Source organism: Apaloderma vittatum, unplaced genomic scaffold (assembly GCF_000703405.1).
Source record: "Apaloderma vittatum isolate BGI_N311 unplaced genomic scaffold, ASM70340v1 scaffold1205, whole genome shotgun sequence".
In the NCBI taxonomy this organism is placed as follows: Eukaryota; Metazoa; Chordata; class Aves; order Trogoniformes; family Trogonidae; genus Apaloderma; species Apaloderma vittatum.
In genome coordinates, this window is record NW_009715299.1 from 59,829 (window position 1) to 77,639 (window position 17,811).

Genomic DNA, 17,811 nt, shown 5'->3' on the forward strand with positions numbered 1-17,811 from the left:
CCTCCAGGCGGGTTTTGAAAGTCTCCAGAGACGGAGACTCCACAACCTCCCTGGGCAGCCTGTGCCAGGGCTCTGTCACTCTCACAGTGAAAAAGTTTTTCCTAATATTTTTGTGGAACCTCCCATGCCAGCTTGCATCTGTTGTCCGTTGTCCTGTCATTGGACATCCCTGAGAAGAGCCTGGCACCGTCATCCTGACACTCACCCTTTGCATATTTGTAATCATTCATGAGGTCACCCCTCAGCCTCCTCTTCTCCAAGATAAAGAGATCCAGCTCCTTCAGCCTTTCCTCATAAGGCAGATGTTCCACTCCATCATCTTTGTGGCTCTGCACTGGACTCTCTCAAGCAGTTCCCTGTCACTCTTGAGCTGACTCTGGTGTAGGCATGGGGTTAGGTCATATTTGGGAAATGTCATTAATGTTTACTGAGCAATACAAGTGGATCTGGGCTTTCCAAAAAAAGGAAATAAAAAAGGGAGCATTACCAATTACTAAAAAAAAAAAGTGTCTGGGTACGGGATCTGAGGAGAAACAGAGGATAACCCTCCCAAGAGTCTATTAAGAATCAGTTATATATTGTTCCATTTTCCATGCTCATTACAATAACTCCCCCAATAATAGCTGCATGCTGTGCTTTTTTTCTATTCTAGTACAATTTTCCCCATGGGAACTAAATATCTCAGTTTAAATACTGAGCAGAGCTGGTAGAGGAAAGCATTATGCTTCTGCTGTGCTAACCCTGTGTGTAATCTGCGTTTTAGCTAGCTGGTTACTTTCCTTCTTCCTCATTACTTGATGCAAAAATGAAAGGGAGGAAGGGAATGTTGGTCAGACAGTCAAACTAAATGACATTGTGAAGGTCAAAGTGTGTCAGATTTAATATCTTTCAGAAATTAAGGCTTTGGTGAATTTTAATTCCTTGAGCTCTGAGAAAAATTGCAGGGAGAAAAGTAATCAGTGGCTCCATCTTAGTGCAGTCCCTAAACTAGGACTTCAGTGACATTTAAATCTCTATATCCACCTCCTGGCATGGTTTTTACATGCAGTGATGCTTTCCCTCCCAGGGCTCTGAGTTTCCTTGGGAGATCCTGGTCCAACAAGGGGGAGCAGTTCCTGTGTGGGCAGCAGTGGGATTCCGAGACAAATACCCTGCTCGGGCTTTCACCTGGTGGCTCATCACAGAGACCTCCCCACAAAGCTTGATGTCCTGGGCAATTCTGTTTCCAAGGACCCTGATGCATGCAGACTCCAGAGCTAGAATTCCAGAATCTGAGAAACAGAGATGTCAGCCCTCCTTTTACGCTGTTCCTAGTCTGTGCTCATGATGCCAGAAGTCTCCACCTGCCACAGGGGCGTTACGAGGATCGCAAAGTTTTGGCTTATAAAATGGTCTAATCACATGATAATAGGAACCTACAAAGGCAAAGAGCTGTGCCTCAGAGGGGTCAGTTATATGCTGTGACTCTGATGCTGCCTCTTACTCATTTTATTTTCCAACTTACTGCACAAGCTGGCAAGTGAAATTGTTTCACTCAATTCACTGTTAAACAAAGAGGCAAGCCAGTGCATAAAGCACAAGCTTTGCTTGACATTAACTTGATCTGAAGATCAAGAAGAGGTGTGTTTAACTTTGCATTATCTTCATTTTTAATTTCCACTGTTGTCTGTGCTTCTTGCTGTCAGACAGAATGGAAAGCAGAACTAATGGGGAAAACATTGGCTTCTGGTGTGGAAGCAGGAAACATTATCTCACAAATAGATGAATACTCTGGTGATTCCCAGCACAGTCATACAGCTACAAAAGTTCCTCTGGGCTTCAGATGGGTAGTTTTCACTTGAGTATGTAATGAACTCTTGTGAGGTCACATTTAGGGCACTGCAAGACTTTGCCTTCACCAGCAAGTTCAAATGATTCTCCTAGCAGGGTCAGTGGGTTGCAACGTAGGATCTAAATCTGAATTCAAACTCTGCAGTCAGTGTGTGGAACTAGAGCTTCCTAGGCAAAGCTCCCCATGGAGACTCAGAGACCTGAATTTGCCATGGAAGAAGATGTAGTTCAAATTCACCATCTTTGGATTCCCCTTCCATAGTTTTCCCTATAAAACAAAACCCACCTTCTAAATCCTATACTCACCTCAGTTTTCTTGAATCTCCAAATGCAAACATTGGATATTTCAGAATTTGATTCAGTCTGTAGGACTGAATAGGCCTTTCATAAAGTGGTAGAGAAAGAATTATAGGCTATATCTGGTTTCCAAGGAGCATGATAACCTAGCTCTAGATATGCCCAAACTTCAGAGTACACTTCCATGTAGAAATTAAACTTCGACTGTTGCAGCTTGAGCCCATCTATTATTAATTAATTCACTAAAAACATTTTTTTTGTTCAGAAATATGTTTGCTTCTGCAAACAGATCAGCTGGTGGTGGCTTTAGAGAGACACTGAAGAGATACACTCCTAAGAGTCAAAGCTGAGGGTACTTTAAATAAGAAGACAAGTTCATCAGTAGAATGAAATCTTTCCAAAGGCAGCATGAGCTGGTTCCAGGTGAAGGCTTTAGCTTTTCTTTGTAAAATAGTTCCTCGCTCTTACAGATCCGAAGGAATAAATTTTACATCATGGTAGCTTGTACTAAAAACAACTGGCAAAATAGAGGCCCATCAGTTCCATACTGCTGCTCACCTGGATTTTGCTTTGTTTTGGAAACAAATCAGAGAATCAAACTCACCCTCAGGACAACTCCAATGAAATCAATGTGCAACCCTGGGAATTAATCTGGCCCAAGCCTCATTTTCTCTTTAACTGCAGGAGCCAAGGTCATTTTCCCATCTGGATTTTGCAGATGCTTCCGCACATACTGATGAGTTATATCTTTTATCAAACCTTGACCATCATTTTCAGGGCTAGAAAATGATTGCACAGTGTCAGAGGATCACACAAAACATCATGAAACTCTTGGTGTTAAAATCCTGACCTTATATTTGCTATGTGCCGCTTTTCCTTGTCCCCAAATCCACATACAGTCTTTCCACAGGGCAGTGCATGACTTTATCCTCCTTTGTCTCCAAAATCTCTGCCTTAATGCCAGATGACACTATTCATCCTCTATCTTAATGAAGCTCCCCTTTTCCACATCTGAAGGATTTTATCTAAGTGTGACCAGCATTTTTCTGCTGGTTGAAGAACAAAGGAGGAGAAACTATAAGAATAACTTTTTCATTTTGGAGGTAGTTTCTGTCTGTCTGTCTATGCCTATAGCCTTGCTCCCCTCTAATCTCCTCAGTAATACCCCTTGTATCAGTACATGTGATGTCTGGATGGATCTGACCCTGCAGCAACCGCTGGTGACAACAGAGCATCTTACTATTAGGCTGCCTTAAACCTTGACTTTGTCAGCACCTTAAAAACTGCTTTTGAGTAGCTGAAGGCAAAGACCTAGTGCAAGCATGCAATCCGGGCAATTATTCTAAAGTGGAAAAACAAAAAATGCGACAAGGATTGGCTGCAGACACCCTCTTTGCCACAAGGTGGTCTGTGTCGACATGCTGGCCAAGGCTCCACCTTATACATCCAGTCTCATTACAGTGAAGAAGACATGCCATTCAAAGATGGCAGTGACTATAAATCAATATACTGGTGAGAAATATATTGCAAAAGCAATTCCTGCCTGGAAGCCGACTGTGCAAGGCTATCTGTGCATCCACTTTTACCCTAGGCTTAATACCAACATGGTACTTAGTCTACAGACTGGGATGTGAAAACACACAGATGCCAGCTACGAAGTAATAACACTGGGAAATCTGTGGTTTGTGATATTTTAGTATCCTGAGCAGAGGATTATTTGCTGTTTATTGTACTTTAAAAAGTTCTCCTTCTGTGCAATTGATAGCTTTACTTTTCCCGGACAGAATAACAAACAGCTGTGCTGTTAAAATAAGAGATCCTTCGGATCATTTCAGGGCAGCATCTTGGAGGTCTTGGAGCCACAGTGAGTTGTGGAAAGGGTGAGTGGCTGTGGTGAATTTGCCAGCTGGTGCAGGCACTTGCAGCTGCTTAGAGTTCATGTAAAAATCTCTCTTCCAGATTATTAAAAGCAGAAAGACAGTTGTAAATCACAGTCTTGCCTCTTGTGTAACAGAGACTAGTGACTTAGGACCAGAAGTCACAGATGAGCTTGACCAGAGGTACCCAGCTGGGCTATGGAAATGCTGCTCTAATTTGCTGGAATTTCACATGCCAACATTGTATTTCCGTGATGCAGCAGAGAGTTCACGCAGAGGCTGAAGACCAGGTACTCAGATTCTATGCAGGTTTACTCCTTGATTATTTATTCAAAAAGGATCACATAAAAAACCCACTGGAGGCAGTAAGAGACTCCTGTTGACTTTGCAGCAGTCGGAATCAGACCCAAAGCATTCAGGGCTTTAATATGCATAACTGAAATTTGGTAGCAATGCTTCCAAAGGTCTGTATCAGATCATGAACTCCCTTTGGAGTAACGTGCTCACCACACATCTACAGTTGCCTGAGGGTAACCTCTAATAACCGGTTCCAGACAGCTGTCCTGACTGGACTGATATTTCCTCAGAAGAGCTATGAACCAGGATCACCTACTGACCTCCTTCCATGTAAAAATGGTTTCTTGGCCCAGGTGGAGGAAAGCATGGCTGGCAAGGATGGCAGAAAATGTGAAGCTGCAGCTCAAGAGAGCTGGGAGCCATGGAGGCAGAGCTGTAGAAAGGTCTCCAAATAGCTTTGTTTGAAGTTTCAGCTAACGTGGCTAGTCCCTCTCTTCCATTCGCCCTTCAAGATAGGGCATCACAAGCACTCCTTCCTCCCTATGTCCTGCACCCCCATTTTCCTCTGGCAGCATCTGAACTCCATCTTTTGCTGCAGCTGCTGGTGTCCCGGCAGGGCACAGCAGAGCAGAGAAACGGCTTATACTGGTGAATTCTGGGGCAAAATCTTTCTGGATGTGAAAGATGTGAGCCCTGCAGCTGGCAACAATTGCTAGCTAGCTAAAGCACCAAAAAGAATGATCTGCCAGTGTTTGAACATGCCATATACAGAGCCAGAACTGGTTATATTGTCTGCTGACCACTTTATAATGAAGGTCTTTTGCCTATTCTATAGAAGACTGAAAATCTGGGTAATATTTTTTGGTGTAACAATATTTTTCCAATGAGAAAAAAGTACAGTCTCTGATTTGTATTCCTCTGACTTGAAATCATTCATTTTAAGTGACTGTTTGTTCTGCTAATTTGGGATCTGGGCAGGCATGGAAACAATTTATTTTGGTTTGTGAAGGGAGCTGAGCTTGATTTTGTTAAGCCCATATACACTCTGTTGCTTTGGGATGCAGGGCAACTCCCTGCTAGAATAAGACTCCTCAAGAGGCAGGAGCTCCAGAGTGACACCCTCAATGAGGGACTTTTCCCTCACCTTCCCTGTGCTTTGTAGTAGCCCTGGTCACAGCTGGTTGGTATGGCTTGCTTTCAGGGCACAGCTCCTCACATCCTTCATGGAAGGTATGAGGGTGGGATCTGGCCCTATAGCTCACCCACAGCACCTCAGGGCACCTGATGAGGAGACAAGCTATGACTAAGAGTGTTTGCTTATGGTCCCCTCACTGCCACAGTGCATGGAGCAGGGTGGTGTCACATGCCCTAAATGCATTGGCCAGATGCAACGGCCCAGGAGTAGACATTGCTTTGTCCTCTGCCTCCCTGACATTCACACAGCATGTGGGCCCCACCGGCTGCTGAGATGTCACATTTTGCACTCTGGCCTCCTCAAACCAAAGAATCACTTTGTGTCCAGTCAGAGGCAGTTCCCTGCAGGCTCAAGGCCTTGCAATGAAGCCAGAAGTTCTTCAAAACATTTTCCCCAAGTTCCACCTTCCTCATTAATCTGCCAGAGGAAGGTAGACCAAACACCTCGACCTCTTGCACCTCGTCTCCTCTACAAGAGTTATTGTTTGAAAGTCACTTAAGAAACTAAACCTTTAACAGCCATTCTTATGTGACGCAACACAGACGTGGATACTCACAGAGGAGCCCAGTCCAACACAGACCTTCTGGCTGGACTCCTCAAACGGGGACCACTCATCTTGAAATCCTGCTGTGAGCCTTCTTCCCTGCTGCAATGGAGAAGTCCTTGTACTTCTTACAGCCTCATTAGAAAATTAAAATCTCGCTACTGGCAACATGGAAACTCGTTCAAAAAGCCTGCTTGTTTGGATGCAGATAAAATAGTATTTTGACATCTCTAACAATGCTACTATCCCAGTAAATAAATTATCAGAATTCACTTATAATTACTTTTGTTATACTTGTGCCTGCCTCACAGCAAATTTCCCAAGACAGAGTTCTGACGTCTGTTAACTTTATTTCCCTAATGTCTAAGCAAAACCCATTTTTTTGAAAAATGCTCCTTATTATTTGAAGCAGAAAAGCAATTGCTATTGAACAAAAGCTGGATAATATTGTCTTTCGTGATATGCTGTGCAATGACTTGGACTATAGCAACGTTACATGAAGCGAGGATTTGTTTAAATAGCTTTCATTCCGGTTTGCCACTAAACCTCAGTAATAGTACATTAAATACATGTATTTCAGTACCCCAGCACAGACATTTTATTCTGCAACTCAGAGTGTTTCATCTTACTGCTCTGAGGATTCTTGCCAGTTGGCAGCTTTGCACATTTACTAAATTGCTAAATTTTTAGCATTTACCCGCTTATCTAGTTTGACAAAGCATGCCTGCACGAGACAGAGGGATTTGGGCCTGGGAGTATGGGCAGTGCACTTCCAGGGTTGCAGACACTTAAATTGGCACTCCATAGTCAGAGAACACAGCAATGGGTCCCTTGCGATTAAATTGATAAACAGCAAAAGTTGGAAGCTGGATGAATCGAAACCACAGCCACCTAAGAGCAGAATGATTTACAAGAGGAGAGTACGTTGTTATAATTAAAACCTGCCCAGTTTACTGCAGACAACTCAACTCTTTGAAATCAAAGAATGAATTCACACTATATCTTTCCACCAGTCACCTGTGGGTTTGAAGATGGATTTGGTCCAAAACCAGAAGAGTTTGTCTCAGTGTCTTAGATTCAGCTAAATTGGTGTGCAATTAGCTGCTGCCAAACAGGGCTGGGGCTGTCCCTCATGCTGACCCTCATCTGACCCCAGCTCAGAGCTATGCCAAAGCACCAAATCAAAATATAGTGATTTGCTGGTTTAGGCCCTGAGTGGACTCACCCCAGGGGCCACGAAGAGCCAGCGCTGGCACAAGGCAGCAACAGTGAAGATGACACTGAGCAGCAGGTCCTCTGCCGCGGGGAGCAGATAGCCCTTCCATCAACTTATCCATAGTGTCGAGCCATCCTCAGGGCCTGGCGTCCTCACCACAGAGAGAACAGCAAGATCAGAGGACTGTGAAAGATTTCTAGCCACTGTCAGATTAATGAAAGACTCACAGTCCTAGACTGGCTTTTGCTCTGAACCAGAGACTTTTCTTTCTCTGTTGACTGGTATCAGAAAAGAAAATTAACAACAGCCCATGAACGCAAGCACATTAAAGCTATGCAGCTACTATGAATACAGAGAGACAGGGTCATCTCACCACAGATGGATGAACTGAGTATTTCTAGCACTGTTGCTGACTAACCCTATCTGAGAGTGTCTTACACAGGCAGCACAGACTCAGGTGTCTTCCCAGGGAGGAAAATTGGTTGCTAGAGCCCCTTGCAAAGATAAATAACTACATCGGTATTCAAAAGCGAGAGAGGCTTGTGTCCAAAATTTCACATTTTGCAGTATTTCAGAGAACTCTAGTCTTTGTTCGGGACTGAAACTCCAGCCCAGTTGGTACAAGTCCCATGGGTTTCAGGACAGCTCTGGTTTCATTCTCTAACGTACATTGCTGAAAGCACTGGCTTATGAAAAGTGAACAGCTTCTAAGAAATGGGCTAGAGCCAGACCTGGCCTTCCTTATTGCTGTTTTTTGGGTGGTTTAGTGCTAGTGATAGGCAGCTAGCTAGTCATGAAAAAATCCACAGTAACAACAAAATCCCAAGGACTCTTTGATGCAAAAGCTCCAACCCATCTCCAAAGATAGCCCTGTCTTGGATGCAAAGTAACATCACAGTAAGACTGCCTTATAGAGAAGGAGTTGAATTACACCTCCTCTACTGCACTCTTCACCTTTATGATAATCCAAGACAGTGAGTTTCAAAGCACTAGTCATCCTCCATGCAAAACAGCTTTGCTGTTCCTCTCCATGGTAAATAACAGCAGATTAACAATGTCAAATGAAATAGCAGTTCTTCTGCTCTTTCAAGCACCTGAGCTGTACAAGGGGAATAAAAATCGTTTCCAACAAATCTGGTGTTCTGAATCTCCCTGAACTGCAAGGGTTTGAATACTGGAATAAATGCCACCTGGCTCTGGGAGACTGTTTCCATCAGTGGCCCCAGATCTGCCTTCCCCACCCTCTGCTCCTCACCCACCCTCAGAGGAGTGATGGGGTCTAGGGCCTGCTGTGCTGGCTTCAGACCAAGGCAAGCTGGGCTCTGTTCCCAGACCTTCCTCTGCTTTCCAATGCTGTGCGGCTCAGATCACTTCTCCGAGCCTCAATCTCCCCATCTGTAAGAAAGGAGTGAGCCATTGGTTTCTTTCTGAAAGCTCCAGGCAAGCCATGCGATAGTAGAGAGGGAAGCATTGGGACTATCCAAACTGCTGCTCTGTACATAACGGCCTGAGCAAAAGTGTTCATGAGAACTGGGCTCCAGCTGCCTCCAGCTCCAGTTCTGGAAGCAAACATCTTCTTTGCTGAAGATGCGCAAATCTAATCTCTTTCCCCCTGCCCTCCTGCCTGTTTTTCTACGGTGCTTGTGAAAATTACAGTTTTGTCATTTGAAAACAAAAGTGATTAGCTGGCAAGAAAGACTCCATAAAGACGGCAATGGAAGCTGTCACATCTGTACTGTCTGAACACCATCTGTCTTACAAGTTTACTCTGAATGAAAGCAAATCCCATCCAGTTCTCCTGCTATATATCAGTAAAATGCTTAGCAGTGGCACTTGGAGAAAGAATGAACACATTTCAATTAGACAATGGCATCATAAAATACCAGCTCAGTAAATAAAAACCTGGAGGTTAAAATTTGTAGAGATTAAGCAGTCTGTTAAGTAAAGTTTACCATGGCATGTTAGGGTTTTTGTAATACATAATTATATACATGTAGCCTCCAAAACAGGCTCTTTAATTTACTTTTCAGATTGCTACTTTTGCTTTAAGCATATGTGACTGCCTCTCAAGAGTTACCTGAGATCCAGAGATTGGTTTGGTGCTGTAGACACCTGCAGAAACAGCTGTTTCATTTTTGGTAGAGAAAGGAAGGACAGCAGAGTGATAGAGAGGGAAAGCAGAATCACAGAATGGTTTAGGTTGGAAGTGACCTTTAAAGATCAAACAGACAAATCTGACTTTTACTTGAGGAGCTGGTGACAAATGCTGAAAACAGAAGGTAAGTGCTGCAAGCGGGCTTGTTGCCATTCAGAAGAAAGTAGTTGTCAGTTTAGATGGAACAGAATGCAAAGAAAATACCTTGCTGAGAGCCCTGAAGTACATGCATCACCACTAATTTCCAAGACTCTGCAAAGACTGTGGTTATGAGGTTATAACGTACTGTTTTCCCCTCAATAAATCTCAAAACAGATGTTTGGACCTGGAAGGATGAAGTGATAACTATATCCATTGCAAGCCTAAGCTAAAATGAAAATCCACTGTTTCTTGGCTGATTTCGCAGATAGCATTTTCTTCCAAAGCACAATACGCATGGGCAGGCTTCAATTTCTTCCTAACTCAGATAAATGGTTTTTTATTAAGATAAAGCAGTGCAAATATTTAAGAAAGGCTGTTCCTGCACAGTGTTCCTGGGGTAGCAGGCTCCTATGTGCCCAGGCAGGCTTTTCAGAGGAATAGTGTCCTCTGTCTGCTTCAAGAAGTGTCTGCTCAGAGCTGCTGTCACTGTGACCCTCTGTTAACTTTATGAATCAGAGCTGAGACAGAATTTGTTCAAAGCACCTCAGGAATCTTCAGTGCAAAAGTCACAAGCACATTTGCACTGCAGTGAACTCGGCCTTACAAACGGCGAAAAACATTGGTCCCATCTTATGTATGGGGAAATGAGTCTCAGATAAACACAGTTTGTGATGATGCACCTTTCACTGCGTTCCAGTAACAACCAGGTCAGATCCAGTCAGTGTACATGCTCCAAAAAGCTGCTGAAACCTGTGGGCTGCCAGAACGCCCCTGCAATACAGCCCTCTTGTTCCCGTGCTGCCAGTTCCTTCGTTGCTCTTTTTCCCTCCTGCTTCAGCATCATTCTTCCCCCTACGTGAGCTAAGGAAATATCTCAATTATTCCAGCTGTTGTGCTACACCACACTGAACATAATCAAAGCTAGCAAAGCATGGTTTGCTGGCTCCATTGTCATCTGGCACCAAAAGCTGAAGATCCCAAATGAACAGTGCTTAGCTGATCTCATACTCAAGGGAGTTTGTCAGGGGACGGAGTGAGGGGCAGAAAAAGGAAATAAAGCTGTGGATCTTTCACAGCTGGTTGTTTTATTATCATTAGAAAACTTAAGAGAAGTACAAGGTCCTGGATAGCCCTGCAAATTCATTCACTTATGCTGATACAGTCAAGGTGCAGTCTTGTACTTTAAACATCATGATTAACACAAAGCGTCCATCTGAAACAAAATGGAAAGAAAAAGAAAGAAAAGACTATAAAGTAGAGCCCACATTATACATAATTCCAGCTCATTTCCCTAAGCAGAGAGAACTTCAACATCACCAGCACCGGGGTGGATGATAAATAAGGGCTTAAGAAAAAGAAGTCCGTCTGCTCACCCTGCTCCACCCAAGTTTGCAGCAGTCAGTGCACAAAAGTGCTCCAGTTGGAAAAGAGAAATGGAAATTGCTCAACTATAGGTAGAGAGGGGACTGCTACTGGATCCTAATTCAGTGCTCAAAACCTAGTTTGAACAAGCGCTGGTTAAACAGGAGCAGCAGCTGAAGATATTCTCTGTGCTGGGTCTTGCCTTGGCCCTGCTTACCTAACCCGGCATACTCCTGAAAGCCTCTGCCAGAAGATTACAAGTGTGTGAACCCTGTCCACTTCGATACTTCTGGCTGCTAAGTCTCATTACAAAACAACACATGTGGATGAAATGGCACTTCCCTTCCACGGAAGTTTTTCTAGGTGCTAATGGGATCCACTTTACACCAGCTGAGAGCAGCCAAGTGAGATGCTCTAAAAAGCTGGCACCTTGGGGACCCTAAAGTCGTCTTCAAGGAGTAGGGGAGCAACAATTTCCAAAACATAATCGATTAAAACTCTTCAAATCATGGTCCCAGTCTTACAGACTTCTAAGATGTTTAGTTCTTTTTAAACATTAATAGTGACATTCTCAGATCCACTCCTAGATGCTGGAAAGGCCAGAGACTTTGCAAGTTTTTGTGTGATGCTGCTTAAGCAGGCTGAGAAACACTTATTGGCTTCTCAGTTTATGTGAACTACAGCAAAATCTTCTCCATTATCATCCTCTATTATTGCACCCCAGGTCGCACATTTCAGGGATATTCAAAACTTCAAAACGAGCACGGAATTATCTCCCAAAATCTAAGATCATGTTGCTGAGAACAAAAGAAAAGATCTCTTGTGTGTTGTAGAACTATGATACACAAGTGAAGTGGCCAATCTCCATCTCATACAGGGCAGCGTTAAACAGATACAGAGCAAGTTTTGTGGAAAATTCATACGCCCCTCTACAAGACATCTTGCAAAGGTGATACTCACACGCACACGTAGAGCTCTTTACCCCCCGTACCTGAAGTGTTAATAGAGCACAGCAGAAATGAGGAAATCTCCGAAATGAGGACAGTGTTCCAAGAACAGCATCGATCCAGGGTTGCCCTTCCGTTCCCTGGTGCTGACAGACAGCAAATTGATCACAGTGTGGTTTGAATTTCTCTCCTGACAATTCAGGCAGGTGAGGGCCAGGAACTCTGCAAATGCATAATCTGTGCCTGGCACTCGCTACCGACTAACCAATGATAAAACCTTTGGAGCAAGCTGTTTCTTCTCCAGTCGGTTAACATTTATATCCAGCTGAACTCCTGGGGTGATAAGTACAGCAGATCTCCTCCTCTGAGGCAGATAAGTAAAACACACTGTAAAGAAAAGTACAGGGTATTGACACATCTCTCCTAAAGGGGCTGTCAGCAGCTGAGTACTGCAGTCCCTGTGAATGCGAGGAAGGGGAGGAGTATTTTTTCCAGGGAGACTCTGCTCTATGTCTGCCTTCCTCACTATTAACTGATCCATTTTTTCATTCTTCCTTCCCCCAGCTTGATGTGTATAGGGCCATGCCCCGATTCCGGCCACAGCAGCATCTTTGCTAATTCTCCAAGTGCCACCTACAGTTTGTGAGAGTGTACACATTCATAGGCAGAGATGGAGAGATGCTCTAAATGTGTGCATACTTATATATACCTGAGTGCTAAGATATGATCAAATCAGTCCATAGCTCACACGTGAGAGAACAGAAATAAGCCTGAAAACTCTGCAAGAGCGTGAGCATTGCTGAGAACGAAATAGGGTCGTTTTGACTGCACCATCTTCATTAGTGGTCCTCAATTCCTAGTTCAGAAGTGCCATGAGCACAGAAAAGGGATCTGATATAATTTTCCTCCCTGATCAAATGCACCAGTGGATCTGACAGTACCAGCCCTGAGAGGTGTCACAAAAATGATAGTAAGTGGGAGCAAGTGCTAGAGTAGAGCACTGCGGCATCTTCAGTAGTCACAGTGATATAGCAACCACCACCACCTTCATCCTACCCCCCAGTAAAAGGGCCCTGCATAGTGGAGAAGCTTTTTTCAATAGCAGCAAAGACACACAGGGCAAAGGAAGTTAATGCAACATCTGAGAGATTTGGGATTTAATCAGAGCTTGGTGGGTTTGCAGTTTTGGTTTTCTTTTTTTTTTTTTTAAACCATTTTCTTGCAGAGACGTTTTCAAAGAAATAGAAGAGGACTTCACTGGTCGTATGCTGTCCTATAGCAGTCAGGTTAGCTGAGGAGCTCACAAAAGCCATCCCTGGATCCATGGGAAAAACAATAACTAAAGACTCTCAGGTAGAAGCTTGCCTTGGAGATTTGCTTCACTCACCTGGATATTTCTATAGATCTCTGCAATGGCTTTATCTTTTCCTTGGGGTTTCATCAGGAGATTGCACTGACCAGATTTCAGTCAGTGTATGTGCAGACCTCAAACAAGCCCCCCATGTTTGCTGAACAGCCTGATCTTGGCAGGAAAAAACATCCCAGACTTGAGCAGATGTTTGCGGGAGAAGATTCTGGAGATGCTTGAGTGCTCTGCTCTGGAGCTACTCGCCCTTTCTGTTCCCTGCTCCAACCAACCCTAGAGAACCCAACAGCGTGCTCTGTTTGGACATGGGCACATTTGAAAATGGTTATTTACAATGATTTCACTCAGATTTACAAGAAAACAGGAGCACAGAATGGTTTTTAAATGCACCACGTGGCTAAAAGCCCAAAAGCAGCTGGCCTCCGGCCAGGCTATGAGATGAACAATGATATTTTGGGGCAGAGGCACTGGCAAGCCCAGCTTCTTCCTGCTGTCATTTGACTTTTTAAAATGTACTTAAAGAGAGACGTTGTTAACTAATTGGATGTCTTTCAGTTCAACTCTTAGTTTTGGCTCATGATATAGTAGATACAGAATTAGTATATTCCCTTTCAGTCATCAGTTATTCCTCTCACCCATCGGTTTGGTTTTTTATTCTCTTCTTTAAAAAAAAAACCAAACAAAAACTGTTTCTTTGCTGTAAGTTTAAGTGGGGTTTGGGAAAGAGAAGATGGAAGAAACCTGTCTTCCTTTCTGTCCATGAGAAACACCTCTATTCCACATGTTAACTGATTTCTTCATTTCTGAAGAAGTAAATAAAAAATTACAAAGCCAAAGATGAAATATTGAGGTTTTCCTGACTTCTTGTTTCTCTTACAAATCTGCCATCAGCCATTTGAGATTTTATTTTCTGTTCCAAAACAGTAAGCAAGAAAATCATTTACAATTTCCTCAAAACTCCCACTGAAATGGGAAAAACATTCCCACTCCACCATCTGGACAACTACAGTGTCTGCTTCAGCTCACGACTGCTGGGCATGAGACCCTGGCCCCCTCACCAGTGAGGACAGGAGCCAGCTCCATCCCAGGGGTGATGGGACCTCACTGACTCCTCCAGCAGAACATCCACTTCCCACAGGGCAGGTGTCTGCAGGGCCAGGTAGCTTGTCCTGCACCATCCCATGCTGTCACAGGACACAGTGTCACTGAAGGTTGACCCAACACCACCAGGAGTGACAAGAAAAGGTCCTTCAGGATGGACCCGGCAGGATTTGGGGTTAGGAGACTATTTAAATAGCTGCTTCTGGGACAGGCTCTCAGCACTTTTGAACAATACAAGAATAACTAAATAGGTCTTTGATTCTTCTTTTTTTAATCTGCAGGGGGTCACTTATCTGGCAGATCTTTACTAGGCACACTATTCTCCTGGTCTTTTTCTGCTAGAGAGAGACATTTGGCGGGGGTGGAGAGAAGGAAATTGAAAATGCAAAAGGAAAATGTGACCAGACTACTCCCACTCTTTGAGAACTCAAATTACATGAGCACATGAGTGAGCTGGCTAGATGAGAGCTTAAATCCCAGATGTAGGTAAAGTCACCCAGCAATATCCTTATTTGTACCCTTCCTTCTTCCCTCCATCTAATTCTGCTTCTTTGGAGCTTCACAGCAGGTTAATAAGAGCCCCACAGAAGAGGGGGAGCCCTTGGTCAAGGGGTTGACTGGAGATGGTGCAGCAGACTCCCAGTCACACACCCGTCTGAAGGCACCCGCTGTCATCAGGTTTCAGAAGCTAAGGCAGCCTGTCCTGGGGGGTGCTGGGGATGAAAACGAGTGTAGCTGAAGGACGCCTGAGGATTTAGTTACAAATGGGTGGTGAGAATTTGCTCAGCTTCCTTGTTGATGGAGGGCTGAAAGGCAGAAAGACAGGAATCCAGACTTGAGGCAAGCCTAGCTGCCCTCTTCCTGAGGAAAACACAGCTTTGACAATCCTGCTGCAATCCTGTTCCCTTCTGCTGGAGCCAGTGCCTTGCTTCAACTGAGTCTGTTAGAGCGGCAGAGGACAGGAGGGTAAGGGAGTTCCCATCAGTTTTCTGAAAATAAGTGTGTGGGTACAAGTGACCACAAAAGCACTTCAAGCAGGGAACACACTGCAAAAGTGTCAGAAATGGGACTCTGAGAAAGCCAAGAATCAAAAAGCAAGGATCAGATCTTCTTCTTCTTCCCTCGAGACCACAGTCAGACAGCCAAGGCAGGCAAGCCCATAGGAAACTAAACATCATTAATTTCAACTCTCACACAGGGAGTCCAACTTGTTACACTTTACAATAGGTCTGAGATACCCCAGCAAAAGAGCAGATGCAGTGGGCCAGAAGACAAGTCGAAGCTCAAGAGCAAGGCATGGGACCATCACAACAGCTTGATCAAAAGGGAAGCAGTGATCTGGTGGGTCCAGTGACCTGGATCCAAACACCTGTGTAGTGAGGAAACTGGTGTGTGTGGTCTTGCACAGATCCTCCTCTTCCTCCAGTCTGCTAGTTCAGATCATTAGCTCTTAACTGACAGGCCTGTGGTCTGCTGCCTGCTTGCACAGTGCCTTGCACGAGAGACTCCTCTCAGGAGATGCCATCAGAAACATACGCCTGGTTAAAGGGGCACATTTTGCATCAGAGGCAGCAGTCTCTACTCACTGCCTGCTCTGCATTCCTGGGCCATCTAAGCTGGCTTTCTTTAGCAAAGATGAGTCTCTCGATCTGCCTCACTCTTAGAAATGGCTCTCTGTGTGCATACATCCAACCAGCTGGCAGGATCAGGACCTTCTCTGCTACCCCATTAGACACCCACCGAATATATCCTGGGGAGCTGTGCAGACAAACAGTACATGAAAATGTACATGAGGAGGAGTGTGTAAGACTGAATACACAGTGGGAGAAGAAAGAACATGAGAAACCAGACATCTAAAAAAGAAGGAGGTAAAATGATCAGGCAAAGCAGTGAGATGAGAGAGAGTTGTTATTAGAGGCAAGAAGTGAAAAGAGGCAAATTAAACACTGGTTCAAACCAGAGTAAAAATAGCACAGGAGGAAAAGGAAGAAGAAAGCACCTGCAAAGGAACACAACTGATGTCTTTCAGGAGGTGCTATCACACTGACACATCTGCTCTGCCAGCTTTGCAGGGGAGCACACCCTGAAACTAACTGCAGGGCAGCGGGCTGTCACAGGGAACAGCTCTGGCTGGAGCCCACCCTGCCGAGCGCCCCTGCTCTCTCAGTTGACCAAATGAGGTAGCAAACTTGGGGACTAATGCAGGGTCACTGCACTTAGTTATTTACATCAAGTATTGAACAGTCACCACAAAAAGACTTAGCAAATAAGCTCCTTGGCTACTTTTTGAGACATCTGCATCTTCTGTCATCCACAGAAGGAGATGCAATCTGGGCCACTGGAGTCAATCCAGCTGAAAGCAAAAGTTAAATCTAGATACAGAATTAATTGGTGCAAAATTCTTCACACAGTGTCAGGCAGGATCATCTCTATTAAAATATCTCAGAAAATTAAGACAGACTCGAAGTCCCTGTAATTGTATTTGATTCCCACCCTGGCCACAAAATTAAAGCCAGGAATGAGACCAAGATCAAAACTTAATCTTTGGACATGAATTCCCAGCGCTGCCCCATGTCTAGCTGGATTAACAACAAACTGCACTAATCCCTGAGGATCTCAAAGAAAACTGAAAGAAAAGCCAGGCAGGAATTTATGTATAAGAATGAACCATATGAAACAGAATGCAAAGAAATGATAATACATTACTGCAAAAATCACAGCGATTAGACACATTTTTGGGGTGTCTCACTAGTCCCTTCCCAAAGTGGTACATTGAAATCAGCCAGGCTGTAATGAGAGACGGGTGATGGCTGCTGGTGCTGCCCAAAATATCTTGGCACTCTCCAATGAGAGCATGTCCCAAGAGGTGTCATCATCCAGACCTGTCAGCATCTGGCACTGGAGTCTCAACGGGCAGGAGGGGAGCAGCCTCAGGGCAGGCCATGCAAGGTAGCGGCTGTGGGGATAGTTCCTTCAAGAATGTTCTCTTTACCCTTTCTCCCTCCTGCCTTCCCTGCTATCATTTCTCACCAGGATTCCATCTCTCAGAAGTAGCTTTGCAATGAAACCTGAGTGGGGGGATGCTTTGGCTCTGTCCTTATCCTGGGTGCCCAAAACTCAAAAGAAAGTGTCACCTGTACTTATCCAGTGAATGCAGCTGCTACTGCTGTTACCTCTGGCTCACACAGAAACACCCCTCAGTGTAAGGCACTGAAAGTGTAAAGGTGAATCTCTGCTCCATCCCTGTGTGCCTGCTCTGCTCAATCCTCAGCCCCCACAGGATTAGTCTGACAGGCAGGGATATCTGTAGGGGTTTAAGAAAGCTGTCATGCTGCCTCTTCTGCATCCAGCCTTCCTGCCTGACCTTCGCCAGGTCACTCTGCAGTTCATCTCCCTCTCTGTAAAATCAGGATTATAGAACCACTCTGCTCCAAGACAGCATTGCAAGGATAAATGCATCAGTGGTTGTATTAGGCACACGAG